This window comes from Somniosus microcephalus, unplaced genomic scaffold (assembly GCF_052327205.1).
Source record: "Somniosus microcephalus isolate GS21.2 unplaced genomic scaffold, FLI_Smic_1.0 unresolved_chr2, whole genome shotgun sequence".
In the NCBI taxonomy this organism is placed as follows: domain Eukaryota; kingdom Metazoa; phylum Chordata; class Chondrichthyes; order Squaliformes; family Somniosidae; genus Somniosus; species Somniosus microcephalus.
In genome coordinates, this window is record NW_028225180.1 from 10,261,829 (window position 1) to 10,283,441 (window position 21,613).

General features: G+C 45.2%; 1 pseudogene; it reads left to right on the forward strand.

Annotated features, from left to right (window-relative positions):
• The first annotated feature begins 217 nt into the window (after nt 1–217).
• LOC147092092 (uncharacterized) lies at nt 218–2,482 on the forward strand (annotated as a pseudogene).
• Nucleotides 2,483–21,613: the final 19,131 nt, after the last annotated feature.

Genomic DNA, 21,613 nt, shown 5'->3' on the forward strand with positions numbered 1-21,613 from the left:
GGTACCTCGGGCAGTGCTTTTGTCTGCTGGGCTGAAGGTAGATATATCGTTTAATCTCTCATTGATCAAACATCTGTTACTTTCCTGTTTTATTTATTCGCAATTCATTTATTATTTCCACAATGTATTATGGATTATTCCAACAAAAAACCCTGTATTCAGCTCTGCAGGTGATAGAATTAGATTATATCATTGAATGTCACTAATGATTTTCAGATTTCTCCCCGAATTCTATAAAACAGCTGCTCTTGCTCCCAGCCTGATGTATAATTTCCCTGTTTATTTGTCATGTTCACAGTTAACATAGTCACGATTGTGATCCTGTCTTGGGGAAAGTGCGGTCTCTCCAAATGTGTCACTCGCTACCTGGTGGCCATGGCAGTGGCGGATCTATTGGTTGTTATCCTCGACCTGATATTGAGGCAGATTCCGATTGTTTATAAAGAACAGTTTGTTTTCGTGCGGTCCATCCCCGTGTGTAATATCCACGCCGTCCTGCTTTATGCAGCCACAGACTGTTCTGTCTGGTTCACCGTCACTTTCACCTTTGATCGATTTGTGGCCATTTGTTGCCAGAACCTGAAAACTAAATATTGCACCGAGAAAACAACGGCTGTGGTCCTGGGAACAGTGACTGTGGTGAGCGGTTTAAAGAACATCATCTGGTATTTTATGTTCACTGATCGATATTCGCTTCTGAACAACCCCTGGTTTTGTGATGTAACAATGGATGTTATGAGGTCACGGGTCTGGGGACCAATCGAGCTCCTTCATTATATTCTCACCCCGGGGCTCCCATTTGTGGTGATTCTGCTGCTCAATGCTGTCACCGTCAGACACATTTTAGTGTCCAGCAGAGCCCGCAGGAGACTCCGGGGTCCCAGCAGTGGGGAGAGTCCCAGAGACCCAGAGATGGAGAGCCGCATGAAATCCATCATTTTACTGCTTGTTATCTCGGGCAATTTCATCCTGTTATCGGCAGTGTTTGTGGTGTATTTTGTATGGTGGCGGATGTATTTCGGGCCTGGCTCTGTATTTCTCCCTCTTTATGTACAGGAAATGGGACTGATGCTGCAGCTGCTAAGTTGCTGCACAAACACTGGGATTTATGCCGTTACCCAGACTAAGTTCAGAGAGCAGTTGAAGAATGTGGGGAAATATCCCTTTACTCTGCAAAATTCATTAAAGGATAAGAAGCGGAGACTTTGCAGCCTGAGATCTCCCTGGGCCTGATCTTGTCAGTGAGCCGCTCTTTCCTGGGCCTCCCGCCGACGGGCCCAGTTATCTGGGACATTAACACTCTCACTCACACACTGTCTAAACTGGGCTCCCTGTGAGGGGCGTGGCCATCCGTCAGGCCCCACTGGAAAGGCACCAGTGCCCTAGACAAAGATGGCCACCCCTAACTCGCCGCCTGAAGCAGCGAAACTCGCGCCCACACTAAGATGGAGGTTGTGTTGCCATAGACAAAGATGGCGGTGCCACTCAATGAGCAAGGCAGTGGGACCCGTCGCGCTCCCCCCCACCCCGCCCTGCACGAAGATGGCCACCCTCGCGCCAAGCACAAAGATGGCGGCTGTGGTGCCCCGCACAAAGATGGCGGCTGTGGTGCCCCGCACAAAGGTGGCGGCTCTGACACCCCCGCACAAAGATGGCGGCTCCTTGGAAGAGGAGGCCCAGCACCAGGACTTTAAAAAACATTATAACACTTTACAATTCTTTATAAACATTTGTAAATCATTACGACCGTTAATAAAATATTATATCACTTTATAAATCACTATGACCATTAATAAAACATGATAATCCGTTATAAATCAATATGACCATTGATAAAACATTATAACCATTTATAAATCATTATGACCATTAATAAATCATTTTAAATTCATTTTTGTGATGTGGGTGTCATTGGCAAGGCCAGCATTTAATGCCCATCCTTAATTGCCCTGGAGAAGGTGGTGTTGAGCTGCCTTATCCAACTGACTGGCTTGCTCGGCCATTTAAGAGAGTAGTTAAGAGTCAACGACATTGCTGGGGGTCTGGAGTCAGAGTTCAGCGAGAATGGGTAAAGATGGCAGATTTCCTTCCCTGAAGGACATCAGTGAACCAGATGTGTTTTACTACAATCCGGTTGTTTCATGGTCACCATTACTGGAACTAGCTTTTTATACCAGATTTATTTAATTAATTGAATTTAGATTTCTCCCAGCTGTTGGAATTTGAACTCAGGATCATTCATCCAGGCACCTGGATTACTAGTCCAGCAACATACCCACTATGTTACCGTAACCTTCAAATATATCGCCGTTCCTTCATCATCACTGGGTCAAAAGCCAGAAATTCCTTCTGGACCTGTATTGTTTGAGCACCTTCACCAAATGGACTGCAGCATTTCAAGGTGAAGGTCCAGCATTTTCTCTTGGGTAGCTTGGGATCGGCAAGTAATATCGGACTTGACAGCGTCACCCATATCCTGAGAACAAATAAATATAAATAATGAAAATGGAATGAAGTAAATGATTTTGTAATTCATTGATTGAAACCAGGCGCGTCCTGTGATCAGAGCCGGGCGTCATGTTCTGCTAAACAAATTGTCAACACAACTTGGCTCACCAACTCAATGGTTTTATGATTGTTACTACTCACATTTCCCCAATTTCCCTATCAATTCAAAATGTGCTTGATAAAGTAACACATATTTCCAAAATTGATGCCCATGCGATTAAACTGGCAGTGGCAACAGTGAGTGCTGCGAGGTATAACAGTATTACAGAGAATAATGGGAGGAGTAACAGTCAAGAGTGTGGTACATATCAGAGTGTTACATTGAGGGGTCTGGGGTATATCAGATAGTCTTACAGTGAGTGGTGTGCGGTACATCAGTATTAAAGTGAGTGGTGTTGGGAGTAACAGTCCAAAGTGTGGCATGTATCAGAGTGTTACAGTGAGGGGTGTGGGGTATATCAGAGTTTAACAGTAACCGGTGTGGGGCATATCAGAGTGTTACAATGAGGCCTGTGGGGTATATCAGAGTGTAACAGTGTGGGGTGTGTGGTATATCAGATTGTTACAGTGAGAGATGCGGAGTATATCAGAGGTATAAAGTGAGGGGTGTGGGTTATATCAGAGTGTTATAGTGAGGGGTGTGGTGTATATCGGTATGTTACATTGAGACATTTGGGATATGTAAGAGAGGACTACAGTGAGGGCTGTGGGTTACATCAGAGTGTTACATTGTGGGGTGTGGGGTTTATCAGGATGTTAGAGTGAGGGGTGTGAGGTATATCAGAATGCTGCAGTGATGGGTGTGGATTATATCAGAGTATGTTACAACGAGGGGAGTGGGGTATCGTAAAGTCTTACATTGAGGGGCGTGGGGTAGAGCAGAGTGTTACAGCGAGGGGTATGTCAAAATATGATACAGCGAGGCGTGTGGGGTATATCAGAGTGTTACATTGAGGAGTCTGAGGTATATCAGAGTGTGTTACAGTGAGGGTTGTGGGGTATATTGGAATTGCAGCGAGGGGTGTGGGGTATATGAGAGTGTTAAAGTGAGGGGTGTGCAGCATATCAGGGAGTTATTGTGAAGGGTGTAGGCTTAATCAGAGTGTTAGATTGAGGGTGCATTGTATATAAGAGAATTAGAGTGTTAGTTTTGGGGTATATCAGAGGATTACAGAAGGGTTGTGGTATATAACAGAGTGTTCCAGCGAGGGATGCGGGGTATATCAGAGTGTTACAGTGAGGGGTGTGGGGTATATCAAAATGTTACAGCGAGGGAGTTTGGGTATATCAGAATGTTCTAGTGAGGGTTGTGTATATAAGACAGTTTGAGTGAGTGGTGTGGGGTATATCAGAGTGTCACAGTGAGGGGTGTGGGGTATATCAGAGTGTCACAGTGAGGGGTGTGGTGTATATCAGAGTGTTGCAGTGAGGGGTGTGGGGTATATCGGCAGAGCAACTAAACACATACTTTGGTTCTGTCTTCACAGAAGAGGACACAAATATTTTCCCAGAAATGCTAGGAACCAAGGATCTAGTGAGATGGAGGAATTTAAGGAAATTAGTTTTCGTAAAAAAATAGTGCGGGAGATAAATCCCCAGGGCCTGATAATCTGCATCCCAGATTGCAAAAAGAGGTAGCCATGGTAATCGTGGATTTATTGGTTGTCATCTTCCAAAATTCTATAGATTATGGAACAGTTGCTGCAGATTGGAGGGTGGCAAATGTAACCCCACTATTTAAGAAGGAGGGAGAGAAAAAAGAGAGATCTACAGACCGGTTAGCCTAACATCAGTAGTAGGGGAAATGCTAGAGTCTATTATAAAGGATGTGATAACAGGGCACTTAGAAAATATCAACGGGATTAGACAAAGTCAGCATGGATTTTTGAAAGGGAAGTCATGTTTGACAAACCTACTGGAGTGTTTTGAAGATGTAACTGGTAGAATAGATAAGGCAGAACCAGTGGATGTGGTGTATTTGGATTTTCAGAAGGCCTTTGATAAAGTCCCACATAAGAGGTTAGCGTGCAAAATTAAAGCACATGGGATTGGGGGTAATATACAGGCAGGGACTGGGGGCAATATACTGGCATGGATTGAAAATTGGTTAACAGACAGGAAACAGAGAGTAGGAAATAATGGTTCTTTGTCGGGGTGGCAGGCGGTGACTAGTGGGGTGTCACAGTGATCAATGCTTAGATACATAGAAACATAGAAGATAGGACCAGGAGTAGGCCATTCGGCCCCTCGAGCCTACTCTGCCATTCAATGAGATCATGGCTAATCATCCAAATTCAGTGCCCTGTCCCTGCCTTCTCCCCATATCCCTTGCTCCCTTTAAACTTAAGACATATATCCAACTCTCTCTTGAATATATTTAATGAACTGGCCTCCACCGCCCTCTGTGGCAGAGAATTCCACATGTTCACCACTCTCTGGGAGAAGAAATTCCTCCTCATCTCAGTCCTAAATGGCTTACCCCTTATCCTTAGACTATGTCCTCTGGTTCTGGACTCCCCGGCCATCGGGATCATCCTTCCTGCATCTAGTCTGTCCAGGCCTGACAGAATTTTATAGGTTTCGATGAGATCGCCTCTCAATCTTTTAAACTCCAGTGAGTATAAGCCCAATGGACCCAATCTCTCTGCATACGTCTTTCCTACCATCCCAGGTATCAGCCTGTTGAATCTTCGCTGCACTCCTGCCATGGCAGGAACATTCTTCCTCAGATAAGGCGACCAAAACTGCACACAGTACTCAAGGTGCGGTCTCACCAAGGCCCTGTAACTGCAGCAAGACATCCTTGTTCCTGTACTCGAACCCTCTTGCTACAAAGGCCAACATACCATTTGCCTTCTTAACCGCCTGCTGCACCTGCATGCTTACCTTCAGCGACTGGTGCACAAGAAGGCCCAGGTTTCTTTGCACTTCCCCTTCTCCCAATCTATTACTATTCAAATAAAAATATGCCTTCCTGTTTTTGCCACCAAAGTGGATAACCTCACATTTATCCACATTATAGTGCATTTGCCATGTTTCTGCCCAATCACACAACCTGTCCAAATCGTACTGGAGTTTCACGACATCCTCCTCACAGCATACCCTCCCACCCAGCTTTGTGTCGTCTGCAAATTTGGAGATATTACATCCAATTCCCTCGTCCAGATCATTAATATATATTGTGAACAGCTGGGGTCCTAGGACTGATCCTTGCGGTACCCCACTAGTCACTGCCTGCCAATAATGGGCCAGAAATTCGTGAACGGGGCTTGCCGCGCGTGCAAGCCCCGTATATGCACTTACCCTGCGCTCCTGCCGATCAGCTCCAGGGACGCCTGGAATTGCTGTTTCAAACAGAAGAATCCCGGGCAGCGTATGACGTCACGCCGCCCAGGAGTGCAGCCAGCGCGAAGCCTGGAGCGTGCAGTGCAAGTGAGACACGCCCCTTAAGGTCTCATTGTAGCAGGACACGCCCCCAATGTTTCTGTCAAGCTGCTAAGCATTTTTACATGCAAAGCAGCAATTTAAATAGGTTTTTGGAAGTTTTTTGAAGATTTTGGTAACTTTTATAAACTTTTAAAAATGTTTACATTATTTTGAAGAATCTGAAGTAGTTTTAAACAGATTAAAGCAATTTAAAGACTTTTAAAAGCCCTAAAAGAATTTTTTAAATTCCATTTATTTACTTAGCAATGTCGTCGTCATACGTGTCTTCACACTGTTCCCTTTGGGGAACTGTATGATGTGGTGGAAGGATTTATGGCCATGATTAACGCTCATTCCGTGACCGTAACCATCTTTGAACCAGCCATTAGGGCGGTTAGTCCTATGGCGGGAGGGTTTTACGGGCTCCCACAAGCTATACAAGGAGGGGGGGCCACCCACACCCACGGACGCAAATATCCCACTGGATGTCAACCCAGAATTTAGAGCCCGAGCTCCGACTCCACTTGCCGGGACTGTCTGGAGCGGGGTTCGAAACCCTACCCTGATCTGGCCCAGCGGCGGGGATCCTACCGCTATGCCAAAGGCCCAATCCGATTAGCAACGTGAAATGGCTGGAATGAGCACACTTCACGGCATTAAAAGAACTCACAATTGAACTGATGATGACCTCAGCAATCTCCTCAAGGAGGTGGAGGCGCAGCGCCTGCTCATCATTGGTAATGAGAAGTCAAAGGCGCCGCAAAAAGGGCAGATGATAGCTTGGTCTTTCAAGTGGCAGCATAGGGCTCCAGTCACGGGGAGGGAAAAGGCGCAGGAAACGTATGGGTGTCACCTTTTGTGCGGAGTGGGCCTTTTGCGTAGCAGTAAGCATCCCCACCGCTGGGCCAGAAGGAGTAGGGTTTCGAACCCCACTCCAGACAGTCCCGGCAAGTGGAGTCGGAGCTCCAACTATAAATTCTGGGTGGACATCCAGCGGGATACTTGCATCCGTGGGTGTGGGTGGCCCCCCCCCCCCCCCTCAGATGGGTTGTGGGAGCCCGTAAAACCCTCACGCCATAGGACTAACCACCCTAATGGCTGGTTCAAAGATGGTTACGGTCACGGAATGAGCGTTAATCACGGCCATAAATCCTTCCACCACTTCATACAGTTCCCAAAAGGGAACAGTGTGAGGATACGTACGACGATGACCTCTTGCGCAATGCACCTCCTTGGACCCTCAGTCGCAGATGCGAGGGGGCAAATCGTGCAATTGTTAAATTTTTCATTTTATTGACATGTGAAATGTTGGACCAGTAATTCCCTTCCAAATGCGCGAGTACGGTCGGGGTACTTACGCGTCTGGCCGGAGGAAATGCCGGTTTTCAGCATGCACAGAGCATGTGGGGAAAACGGGCATTTCCTGTCCTCTGAACGAAGGGGTTCAGAGGCAGAACGCGTGCGACTGCACAGGCAGCGCGTGCGCAGTAAAATTCGCCGCTTTCATTCATGCTTTCAGTGAGGTCAAGTCATTACAACTTACACATGAAAAAAGCATGTGTACAGTTGCTCCAGAGGCTGCGGAGGAAGATATTTTTTTATCGTGGAGCTTCTGAAAGTATGTATGTCTGTATATATTCCTTTGCGTGTTATGTATATATTCTTTTACTTATGTGTATGAATGTATTATTTAATTATGACTTTCAGAGAAAGTAACTTATTGGAAAATCATAATTAAAAACATACATTCATACACATTAGTAAAGGAATATAAAACATACATACATATACGTAAAGGAATATATGTGGACATACATACATAACTCATTCTCACATTCCATTCACACAGCCACAATTGCTCCTTCTACCTACGTTCTGAAAACCCGTTTAAATAAAAAAAAAAAAAAAAAAATTTAAACTTTAAAACTTACTTAAAATTTCTTAAAATAACTTCCCTCCCTTTCCCAAACAAAAATATTGCATTTCAGAAGCTCCACGATAAAATATATCTTCCTCCGCAGCCTTGGAACAACTTTACACCTGCTTTTTTCAAGTGTAACTTGTAAGGACTTACCCTCACTGAATCCATGAATGAAATCTACAAAGTTCACTGCGCAAGCGCTGCCTGTGCAGTCGCACGCGCTGTGCCTAGACCTCGGGTCTGGAAATGCCGGCGTTCCCCGCATGCGCTGTGCTTGCTGAATGCCGGCATTTCCAACGGCCAGATGCGTGAGTACCCCGACCGTACTCACGCCTTTGGCCACGAATTTCTGGCCCAATATGACCCATTTATTCCAACTCTTTGCTTTCTATCTGCCAACCAGTTCTCTATCCAAGTCAATAACTTGCCCCCAATCCCATGTGCCTTAATTTTGCACGCTAATCTCTTATGCGGGACCTTATCGACATCCTTCTGAAAGTCCAAATACACCACATCCACTGGTTCTCCCTTATCTATTTTACCAGTTACATCCTCAAAAAATTGCAGTAGATTAGTCAAGCACGATTTACCTTTTGTAAATCCATGTTGACTTTGTCCGACCCTGTCACTGATTTCCAAATGCTCTGCTATTACATCTTTTATAATGGACTCTAGCATTTTCCCCACTACCGATGTCAGTCTTACTGGTCTATGATTCCCCACTTTTTTTCTCTACCACTTTTTTTGAATAGTGGGGTAACATTAGCTACCCTCCAATCCATGGGTACTGTTCCAGAGTCTATCGAGTTCTGAAAGATGACCAGCAATGCATCTACTATCTCCAGGGCCACTTCCTTAAGTACCCTAGGATGTAGATTATCAGGCCCTGGGGATTTATTGGCCTTCAATCCCTTCAACTTCCCCAACACCATTTCCCTACAAATACTGATTTATTTCAGTTCCTCCCTCTCATTAGTCCCTATGTTCCCCAACATCTCTGGTAGGTTATTTGTGTCCTCCTTTGTGAAGACAGAACCAAAAATTGTATTTAATTGGTCATCCATTTCTTTGTTCCCCATTATAAATTCCCCTGATTCTGAATGTAAGGGATCTACGCTTGACTTGACAAATCATTTTCTCTTCACATATCTATAAAAGCTTTTACAGTCACTTTTTATGTTCCCTGCAAGATTACTTTCATAATCTATTTTCCCTTTCTTAATTAATCCCTTTGTTCTCCTTTGCTAAATCCTAAACTGCTCCCAATACTCAGGTGTACTGATTTTTTTGGCCAATTTATATGTCCTCTCTTTGGATCTTATATTATCCCCAATTGCCCTTGTTAGCCACGGTTGAGTCACCTTTTTTGATTTATTGTTATGCCAAACTGTGATAAACAAATTCTGTAGTTCATCCATGCGATCTTTGAATGTTTGCCATTGCCTATCCAACATCAACCCTTTGAGTGACATTACCCAATCAATCCTACCCAACTCGCGTCTCATACCATCATAGTTTCCTTTATTTAAATTCTTGCGGCCCAGCTATTCACAATATATGTCAATGATTTGGAAGAGGGAACCAAATGTCATACTTCAAAGTTTGCTGACGACATAAAACTAGGAGGGATTGTGAGTTGTGATGAGGATGCAAAGAGGCTTCAAGGCGATTTGGACAAGTTGAGTGACTGGGCAAGTACATGGCAGATGCAGTACAATGTGGATAAATGTGAAGTTATCGACTTCGGTAGTAAAAGCAGAAAGGCAGAGTATTATTTAAATGGTGATAGATTGGGAAATGTTGATGTCCAAAGGGACCTGGGTGTCCTTGTTCACCAGTCACTGAAAGCAAACATGCAGGTGCAGCAGGCAGATAGGAAAGCAAATGGTACGTTGGCCGTCATTGCAAGAGGATTTGAGTACAGGAGCAAGGATGTCTTTCTACAGTTGTACAGGGCCTTGGTGAGACCACACCTGGAGTAGTGTGTGCAGTTTTGGTCTCCTTACCTAAGAAAGGATATACTTGCCACAGAGGGAGTGCAGCGAAGGTTCACCAGACTGATTCCTGGGATGGCAGGACTGTCGTATGAGGAGAGATTGGGTCGAGTAGGCCTGTATTCACTAGAGTTTAGAAGAATGAGAGTGGATCTCATTTCTTCATTCAGACCGTGGTGAACCTGCTGAATTCTCTACCACAGAAGGCTTTCGAGGCGAGGTAACTGAATATATTTAAGAAGGAGATAGATATATTACTAGACACAAAAGGCATCAAAGGTTATGGGGAGAGAGCGGGAATATAGTATTGGGATAGAGGACCAGTCATGATCATATTGAATGCTGGAGCAGACTCGAAGGGCCGAATGGCCTACTCCTGTTCCTATTTTTTTCTATGTTTCTATGTTACAGTGAGAAGTTTGGGATATGTAAGTGAGGACTACAGTGAGGACTGTGGTGTATAGCAGCATCTTACATTGTTGGGTGTGGGGCATATCAGAGTGTTAAGGTAGGAGTGTGAGGTATATCCGTTTGTAACGGTGAGGGATGTGGTGTATATCAAGGTGTTAGAGTGAGGGGTGTGGGGTATATCAGAGTGTTACATTGACGGGTGTGTGCTATATCAGTGTGTTACTGTGACGGGTGTGAAGTACATCAGATTTTTTTAAAGTGAGGGCTGTGGGGTATGCCAGAGTGGTACATTGAGGGATGTGAGGTATATCAGAATATGTTACAGCGAGGACTGTGGGGTATATCAGAGTATTACAGCGAGGGTGTGGCTTAATCAGAGTGTTAGAGTTTCGGGTGTCTGTTGTATATAAGAGAGTTAGAGTGAGAGGCTTGGGGTATATCAGGGGGTTACAGAAGGGGTGTGGGCTATATCAGAGTGTGTTACAGTGAGGGTTGTGAGGTATATCAGAATGTTACTTCGAGGGGTGTGGGATGTATTAGAGTGTTACAGTGAGTGGTGTGGGGTATATCAGAATATATTACAGAGTGGGCTGTGGGGTATATAATAGTGTTACATTGAGGGGGCTGAGGTATAGCAGAGCGTGTTACATCGAGGGCTGTGGTGTATATAAACATTTTGCAGCGAGGGTTGTGGGGTACACGTGAGTGTTACAGTGAGGGGTGTGGGTTATATATGAATGGTAATGTGATTGCTGTTGGGTACATAAGACAGTCAGAGTGAGAGTTGTGCGGTATGTCAGAGTGTTGCAGCGAGGGGTGTGAGTGTTACAGTGAGGGCGTGATGTAAAACAGTGTGTTAGATTGAGGGGTGTGGGGTATATCAGGTTGTTACAGTGTGGGGTGTCGGGTATGTCAGTGTGTTACAATGAGGGGAGTAGGGTATATCAGAATGTTACTGTGAGCGTGTGGGGTATATCAGAGTGTTACAGTGTGGGGTGTGGGGTATATCAGATAGTGTTACAGTGTGGGGTATATCAGAGTGTTATAGTGAAAGGTGTGGGATATATCAGTGTGGGATATATCAGAGTGTAAGAGTGAGGGGAGTGGGGTATATCAGAGTGTTACCGTGATGGGTGTGGGCTATATCAGAGTGTTACAGTGAGGGGTGTGAGGTATATCAGAGTGTTACAGTGAGGGATGTGGGGTATATCAGATTGTTACAGTGAGGGGTGTGGGGTATATCAGAGTGTTACAGTGAGGGGTGTGGGGTATATCAGAGTGTTACAGTGAGGGGTTTGGGGTATATCAGATTGTTACAGTGAGGGGTGTGGGGTATATCAGAGTGTTACAGTGAGCGGTGTGGGGTAATTCAGTGTGTTACAGTGAAGGGTGTGGGGTATATCAGTGCGTTACAGTGATGGTTGTGGGGTATATCAGAGTGTTACAGTGCGGGGTGTGGTGTATATCAGAGTGTTACAATGAGCGGTGTGAGGTATATCAGAGTCTTACAGTGAGCGGTATGGGGTATATCAGTGTGTTACAGTGTGGGGTGTCGGGTATGTCAGTGTGTTAAAGTGAGGGGAGTAGGGTATATCAGAATGTTACTGTGAGCGATGTGGAGTATATCAGAGTGTTACAGTGTGGGGTGTGGGGTATATCAGATAGTGTTACAGTGTGGGGTATATCAGAGTGTTACAGTGAAAGGTGTGGGATATATCCGAGTGTAAGAGTGAGGGGAGTGGGGTATATCAGAGTGTTACCGTGATGGGTGTGGGCTATATCAGAGTGTTACAGTGAGGGGTGTGAGGTATATCAGAGTGTTACAGTGAGGGGTGTGCAGTATATCAGAATGTTGCTGTGAGGGGTGTGGGGTATATCAGCGTGTTACAGTGAGGGGTGTGGGGTATATCAGATTGTTACAGTGAGGGGTGTGGTGTTTATAAGAGTGTTACCGTGAGGGGTGTGGGGTATATCAGAGTGTTACAGTGAGGGGTGTGGGGTATATCAGAGTGTGTTACAGTGAGGGATGTGGGGTATTTCAGAGTGTTACAGTTAGGGGTGTGGGGTAGATCAATGTTTTACAGTGAGGGGTGTGGGGTATATCAGAGTGTTACAGAAAGGGGTATATCAGTGTGTTACAGTGAGGAGTGTCGGGTATATCAGAGTGTTACAGTGAAGGGTGTGGGGTATATCAGAGTATTACAGTGAGGGGTGTGGGGTATATCAGAGTGTGTTACAGTGAGGGGTGTGGCATATATCAGAGTGTTACAGTGAGGGGTGTGTGGTATATCAGAGTGTTAGAGTGAGGGGTGTGGGGTATATCAGAGTGTTACAGTGAGGGGTGTGGGGTATATCAGAGTATTACATTGAAGGGTGTGGGGTATATGAGAGTGTTACAGTGAGTGGTGTGGGGTATATCAGAGTGTGTAACTGTAAGTGTTGTGGGGTATATCAGAGTGTTACAGTGAGGGGTATATCAGTGTGTTAGTGTGAGGGCTGTGGGGTATATCAGAGAGTGTTACAGTGAGCGGTGTGGGGTATATCAGAGTGTTACAGTGAGGGTGTGGGTCATGTCAGAGTGTTACAGTGAGCGGTGTGGGGTATGTCAGAGTGTTTCAGTGTGGGGTGTGGGTTTGTGCAACTTTGGTAAGTGTGGGAGTTCGGTTAGTGGGGGAAGGTGATGCTTGCTTTTCTTAACCTCTGCCGCAAAACGGCGGCAGGCCGGAGCGGGAGCAGACCAAGGCCAGAGAGTGGGGATAATAGCAGCAACGGACCTCCATTAACAAGAGAAAACGGCAGTGTGACGTTACAGGTAAGGTAAGGCAGATATGTGATTGGTAGTGAATATGGCCTAGTTACTGTGGGCTAATTTTTCAGTTAGCATATAACATATCAATAACTTTTAAAAATTAGACTTAGTTTAATAAACTTAACGATGTAAATAATTTGATGAATACTAAACTAATTAATTAAACAAATAAAATAATGGGAGAACAGGAGATGTGTTGCTGCTGCAATGTGTGGGAGCTTGTGGACATTATTGTCCAGGGCGACTACATCTGCGGTAAGTGTCTGCGGCTCAAGGAACTTCGGCTCTGAGTTCAGGAGCTGGAGTCCGAGGTGCAGACATTGCGAGACATCAGGGAGGGAGAAAGTTACCTGGACCTTTTGCTCCAGGAGGCAGCCACACCCGTTAGATCAAATACTTTAGAAATGACACGTGATCAGGGACAGGAGGGTGTGACTACGAGTGAGGCCGGAACGGGGATCCAGGCGGTAGTATTGCAGGAGCATCAGTCTCTGCACTTGTTCAATAGATTCGATGTCCTTGCAAACCTTGTGGACCAGTGCAGGGACAGCGGGGAGGACGAGCAAACTGACCATGGCACCATGGTACAGGAAGCCGTACAAGTGGTGGGGACCATCATGAGGAGGCCGATATGGATCATCCACTCGGCACTTATTAAAGGGATACAGTGATGGGTATTGTGCTATATCAGAGTGTTAGAGTGAGGGTTGTGGTGTATATCAGAGTGTTACAGTGAGCGGTGTGGGGTATATCAGTGTGTTACAGTGAAGGGTGTGAGGTATATCAGAGTGTTACAGTGAGGGGTGTGGTGTATATCAGAGTGTTACAGTGAGCGGTGTGGGGTATATCAGAGTGTTACAGTGAGCGGTGTGGGGTATATCAGTGTGTTACAGTGAAGGGTGTGAGGTATATCAGAGTGTTACAGTGAGGGGTGTGGGGTATATCAGTGTGTTACAGTGAAGGGTGTGAGGTATATCAGAGTGTTACAGTGAGGGGTGTGGGGTATATCAGTGTGTTACAGTGAAGGGTGTGAGGTATATCAGAGTGTTACAGTGAGGGGTGTGGGGTATATCAGTGTGTTACAGTGAAGGGTGTGAGGTATATCAGAGTGTTACAGTGAGGGGTGTGGGGTATATCAGTGTGTTACAGTGAAGGGTGTGAGGTATATCAGAGTGTTACAGTGAGGGGTGTGGGGTATATCAGTGTGTTACAGTGAAGGGTGTGAGGTATATCAGAGTGTTACAGTGAGCGGTGTGGGGTATATCAGTGTGTTACAGTGAAGGGTGTGAGGTATATCAGAGTGTTACAGTGAGGGGTGTGGGGTATATCAGAGTGTTACAGTGAGGGGTGTGGGGTATATCAGAGTGTTACAGTGAAGGGTGTGAGGTATATCAGAGTGTTACAGTGAGGGGTGTGGTGTATATCAGAGTGTTACAGTGAGCGGTGTGTGGTATATCAGAGTATTACAGTGAGGGGTGTGAGGTATATCAGTGTGTTACAGTGAAGGGTGTGGGGTATATCAGAGTGTTACAGTGAGGGGTGTGAGGTATATCAGAGTGTTACAGTGAGGGGTGTGGGGTATATCAGTGTGTTACAGTGAAGGGTGTGGGGTATATCAGAGTGTTACAGTGAGGGGTGTGAGGTATATCAGAGTGTTACAGTGAGGGGTGTGGGGTATATCAGTGTGTTACAGTGAGCGGTGTGCGGTATATCTGTGTTACAGTGAAGGGTGTGGGGTATATCAGTGTGTTACAGTGTGTGGTGTGGTGTATATCAGAGTGTTACAGTGAGGGGTGTCGGGTATATCAGAGTGTTACAGTGAGCAGTGTGGGGTATATCAGAGTTAAAGTGTGGGGTGTGGGGTATATCAGATAGTGTTACAGTCTGGGGTATATCAGAGTGTTACAGTGAAAGGTGTGTGGTATATCAAAGTGTTAGTGTGATGGGTGTGGGATATATCAGAGTGTTACAGTGAGGGGTGTGGGGTATATCAGAGAGTGGTACCGTGAGGAATGTGCGGTATATGAGATTGTTACAGTGAGTGGTGTGCATTATATCAGAGTGTTACAGCGAGGGGTGTGGGGTATATCAGAGTGTTACAATGAGACGTGTGGGCTATAACAGAATGTTACATTAAGCGCTGTTGCATATATCAGAGTGTTACAGTGAGGGGTGTGGGGTATATCAGACTGCTACAGTGAGGGGTGTGAGGTATATCAGAGCGTTACAGTGAGCAGTGTGGGGTATATCAGAGAGTTAAAGTGTGGGGTGTGGGGTATATCAGATAGTGTTACAGTCTGGGGTATATCAGAGTGTTACAGTGAAAGGTGTGTGGTATATCAAAGTGTTAGTGTGATGGGTGTGGGATATATCAGAGTGTTACAGTGAAGGGTGTGGGGTATATCAAAGTGTTAGTGTGATGGGTGTGGGATATATCAGAGTGTTACAGTGAGGGGTGTGGGGTATATCAGAGTGTTACAGTGAGGGGTGTGGGGTATATCAGAGTATTACAGTGAAGGGTGTGGGGTATATCAGTGTGTTACAGTGAGGGGTGTGGGGTATATCAGTGTGTTACAGTGAGGGGTGTGGGGTATATCAGAGTGTTACAGTGATGGGTGTGGGATATATCAGAGTGTTACAGTGAAGGGTGTGGGGTATATCAAAGTGTTAGTGTGATGGGTGTGGGATATATCAGAGTGTTACAGTGAGGGGTGTCGGGTATGTCAGTGTGTTACAGTGAGGGGTGTGGCGTACATCAGAGAGTTACAGTGTGGGGTGTGGTATATATCAGAGTTACAGTGAGGGGTGTGAGGTATATCAGAGTGCTACAGTGTGGGGTGTCGGGTATGTCAGTGTGTTTCAGTGAGGGGAGTGCGGTATTTCATAATGTTACAGTTAGCAGTGTGGTGTATACCAGATTGTTACAGTGTGGGGTGAGGGGTATATCAGATAGTGTTACAGTGTGGGGTATATCAGAGTGTTACAGTCAAAGGTGTGGGGTATATCTGAGTGACACAGTGAGCGGTGTGGGATATATCAGTGTGTTACGTTGTGGGGTGTGGGGTATATCAGAGTTTTACAGTGAGGGGTGTGGGGTATTTCAGAGCGTTACAATGTGGGGTGTGGGGTATATCAGAGTGTTACATTGATGTGTGTCGGATATATCAGAGAGTGTTACACGATTTGTGTGGGGTTGATCAGATAGATTTACTGTGAGTTGGGAGGGATATATAAGAGTTATACAGTTTGACGTGTAGATTATATCACCGCGTTACAGTGAGGGTTCCAGTGTATATCAGTGTTTGAGTGAGCGGGTTGGGGTTTTATCAGAATGTGACAGAGAGGGGTGTGGGGTATATCAGAAAGTGTTACAGTGAGCGGTGTGGGATATATCACAGTGTTACAGTGAGAGGTGTGGGGTATATCAAAGTGTTACAGTGAGCGGTGTGGGATATATCACAGTGTTACAGTGAGAGGTGTGGGGTATATCAGAGTGCTACAGTGAAATGTGTGGTGTAAATCAGAGTGTTAAAGTGAGGGGTGTGTTGTATATCAGACTGTTACATTCAGTGGTGTTGAATATATCAGAGTGTGTTACAGTGAGAAGTGTGTGGTATATCTGAGTGTTACAGTGAGGGGTGTGGGGTATATCAGAGAGTGGTACCGTGAGGAATGTGCGGTATATGAGATTGTTACAGTGAGTGGTGTGCATTATATCAGAGTGTTACAGCGAGGGGTGTGGGGTATATCAGAGTGTTACAATGAGATGTGTGGGCTATAACAGAATGTTACATTAAGCGCTGTTGCATATATCAGAGTGTTACAGTGAGGTGTGTGCGGTATATCAGCGAGTGTTACAGTGAGGGGTGTGGGGTATATCAGAGTACTACAGTGTGGGGTGTGGGGTATATTAGAGTGTTACAGTGAGTGGTGTGAGGTATATCAGAGTACTACAGTGTGGGGTGTGGGGTATATTAGAGTGTTACAGTGAGGGGTGTGGGGTATATCAGAGAATTTACAGTGAGTGATGTGTAGTATATCAGACTGCTACAGTGAGGGGTGTGAGGTATATCAGAGTGTTACAGTGAGTGTTGTGAGGTATATCAGAGTGTTACAGTGAGGGGTGTGGTGTATATCAGAGAATTTACAGTGAGTGATGTGTAGTATATCAGAGTGTTACAGTGAGGGGTGTGGGGTATATCAGAGTTTTACAGTGAAGTATCTTCGGTATATCAATGATTTACAGTGAGGGTTCTGAGGTATATCAGATTGCTACAGTGAGGTTGTGGGGTATATCAGTGTGTTATAATGAGGATTTTGGTATATATAAGTGTTACAATGACGGGCATGGGTTCTATCAGTGTGTTAACAGTGAGGGATGTGGGCTATATCAGAGTATTTCACTGAGGGGTGTGGAGTATATCAGTGATATAGCGAGGATTGTGGAGTATGTCAGAGTGTTACAGTGAGGGTTGTGGTGTATATCAGAGGGCAGGTAGAAGTCTTCCCATACAAGTCGGCCACAGCATTGTGGACAGCCAAAATCCTTGTTAGGGAGTTATTCTCCAAATGGGAACTTCCCCGCGTGTTAGAGTCAGGCCAGGGAACCAATTTAGACGTCAGGTAATGCAACCCACTTTGAAATTGCTTGGAATTGAAGGGAAATGGCCTGTGACCCACAACGCCACAATCGTCGGGAATTGTGGAAAGAATGAACCGTATATTGAAGCTGGCACTGCGAACGGAATTAAACGAGCAGCACACTTAGTGGGATGAGGTATTTCACCTAATCCAAAGGACCAGGTCACTCCACTCATGAATTGGTAACGGGGAGACCCATACGAACCCCCACGCACCTGTTGGTCCCCACTCTGACTGATAATCAAATTAAAGAGGTGACTCGGGACAAATTCCTGAGTGACCTGTGGGAAACTTTAAAGTAAACTGAACTTGAGGGCCGTCCAAAACATTGGGAAGGCACACCAACGCAGTCGACTGCACGTGGCTCCGAGTAAACCCCAGGAGTGGGAAGTAGGAAGCCAGGAAATGGTACCAAACTGTGCAAGAGTGGACATTATTGACAAAGCTATTACATAGAAACATAGAAACATAGAAGATAGGAGCAGGAGTAGGCCATTTGGTCCTTCGAGCCTGCTCCGCCATTCAATTAGATCATGGCTGATCATTTAAATTCAGTACCCTGTCCCTGCCTTCTCCCCATACCCCTTGATCCCTTTAGCCTTAAGAAATATATCCAAATCTTTCTTGAATATATTTAATGAACTGGCCTCCACCGCCCTCTGTGGCAGAGAATTCCACAGGTTCACCACTCTCTGGGTGAAGAAATTCCTCCTCATCTCAGTCCTAAATTGCTTACCCCTTATCCTTAGACTATGACCCCTGGTTCTGGACACCCCAGCCATGAGAAACATCCTTCCTGCATCTAGTCTGTCCAGGCCTGACAGAATTTTATAGGTTTCGATGAGATCCCCTCTCAATCTTTTAAACTCCAGTGAGTATAAGCCCAATCAACAAATTCTCTCCTCAGACGTCATTCCTGCCATTCCAGGTATCAGCCTGGTGAATCTTCGCTGCACTCCATCCATGGCAAGAACGTCCTTCCTCAGGTAAAGCGACCAAAACTGCACACAATACTCAAGGTGCGGACTCACCAAGGCCCTGTACAACTGCAGCAAGACATCCTTGTTCCTGTACACGAACCCTCTTGCTACGAAGGCCAACATACGATTTGCCTTCTTAACCGCCTGCTGCACCTGCATGCTTACCTTCAGTGACTGGTGCACAAGAACACCCAGGTGTCTTTGCACTTCCCCTTCTCCCAATTTATTGCCATTCAAATAATAATCTGCCTTCCTGTTTTTGCCACCAAAGTGGATAACCTCACATTTATCCACATTATAGTGCATTTGCCATGTTTCTTCCCAATCACCCAACCTGTCCAAATCATACTGGTGTTTCACGACATCCTCCTCACAGCATACCCTACCTCCCAGCTTTGTGTCGTCTGCAAATTTGGAGATATTCCATCCAATTCCAGCGTCCAGATCATTTATATATATTGTAAACACCTTGGGTCCTAGGACCGATCCTTCCGGGACCCCACTAGCCACTGCCTGCCATGCGGAAAATGACCCGTTTTTCCAACTCTTTGCTTTCTGTCCGCCAGCCAGTTCTCTATCCAAGTCAATACCTTGCCCCCAATCCCATGTGCCTTAATTTTGCACGCTAATGTCTTATGTGGGACCTTATCAAAAGCCTTCTGAAAGTCCAAATACACCACATCCACTGGTTCTCCCTTATCTATTTTACCAGTTACATCCTGAAAAAATTCCAGTAGATTAGTCAAGCATGATTTACCTTTTATAAATCCATGTTGATTTTGTCCGATCCTGTCACTGCTTTCCAAGTGCTCTGCTATTACATCTTTTATAATGGACTCTAGCATTTTCCCCACTACCGATGTCAAGCTTACCGGTCTATAATTCCCCGCCTTTTCTCTACCACCTTTTTTGAATAGTGGGGTAACATTAGCTACCCTCCAATCCATGGGTACTGTTCCAGAGTCTATCGAGTTCTGGAAGATGCCCAGCAATGCATCTACTATTTCTAGGGCCACTTCCTTAAGTACCCTGGGATGCAGATTAACTGGCCCTGGGGATTTATCGGCCTTCAGTCCCATCAATTTTCCTAACACCATTTCCCTACAAATACTGATTTCTTTCAGTTCCACCCTTTCATCAGACCCTATGTTCCCCGGCATCTCTGGGAGGTTATTTGTGTCCTCCTTTGTGAAGACAGACCAAAATATGTATTTAGTTGGTCCGCCATTTCTTTGTTCCGCATTATAAATTCCCCCGATTCTGACTGCAAGGGACCTACGCTTGACTTCACCAATCTTTTTCTCTTCACATATCTATAAAAGCTTTTACAGTCAGTTTTTATGTTCTCTGCAAGCTTACTCTCATATTCTATTTTCCCTTTCTTAATTAATCCCTTTGTCCTCCTTTGTTGAATCCTAAACTGCTCCCAATCCTCAGGATTATTGCTTTTCCTGGCCAATTTCTATGCCCTCTCCTTGGACCTTATGCTATCCCTAATTTCCCTTGTTAGCCACGGTTGGGTCACCTTTTTTGTTTTATTTTTATGCCAAACTGGGATGAACAAATTCTGTAGTTCATCCATTCGGTCTTTGAATGTTTGCCATTGCCTATCCACCGTCAACCCTTTGAGTGCCATTCCCCAATCAATCCTACCCAACTCGCTCCTCAGACCATCATAGTTTCCTTTATTTAAATTGAGGACCCTTGTCTCTGAGTCAACTACTTCATTCTCCATCTTAATGAAGAATTCGATCATATTATGATCGCTCCGACCCAAGGGGCCTCTTACAACAAGATTGCTAATTAATCCTTTCTCGTTACATAATACCCAGTCTAAGATGGCCTGATCTCTGGTTGGTTCCTCGACATATTGGTCCAGGAAACCATCCCGTAAACACTCCAGGAATTCCTCCTCCACAGTATTGTTACTCATTTGGTTGGCCCAATCTATATGTAGATTAAAGTCACCCATGATGACTGCTGTGCCCTTATTGCATGCTTCTTTAATTTCTCTTTTAATGCCATCCCCAACCTCCGCCTTTCTGTTTGGAGGTCTATAAACCACTCCCACTAACGTTTTTTTCCCCTTAGTATTTCTCAATTCTACCCATACAGATTCCACCTCATCAGAGCTAATATCCTTCATTAAAATTGTGTTAATCCCTTCTTTAACCAGTAATGCTACCCCACCTCCCTTTCCTTTTTGCCTATCTTTCCTGAATATCGAATACCCCTGGATGTTGAGCTCCCAGTCCTGGCCTTCCTTGAGCCACGTTTCCGTAATCCCAACCAAATCGTATTTGTTTACTTCTATTTGCGCAGCCAATTCATCCACCTTATTAAGACACAAAACCTTCAGGCTTGTTTTTTTAACGCTCTTAGACCTATTAGAATTATTATTTACTGTGGCCATGTTTGATTTAAACCGTTGATTTCTCTGACTGCCACTTTTGTTTTTCTCCTTCCTATATTTTGCTTTTATCCTTGTTTCCCTTTCCTCTGTCTCCCTGCTCAGGTTCCGAACCCCCTGCCATTTTAGTTTAAACCCTGCCCCACAGCACTAGCAAACACTCCCCCTAGGACATTGGTTCCAGCCCTGCCCAGGTGCAAACCATCCGGTTTGAACTGGTCCCACCTCCCCCAGAACCGGTTCCAATGTCCCAGGAACTTGAATCCCTCCCCCTGGCACCATTCCTCTAGCCATGTATTCATCTGAAGTATCCTTCTATTTCTACTCTGACTTGCACGTGGCACTGGTAGGAACCCCTATTGGTGAGCATAATCCCCGGCCCCTCATAGCACAATTTAGTTAGATATTGGGGGTGGGATAAGGGTAGGGGGATTATTAATGTGACTTTTCCATCGTTGTGCTGTTTGTTCCCCATTCTTAATTAAGTGTACTTGTGTATGCCTGTAACTATTC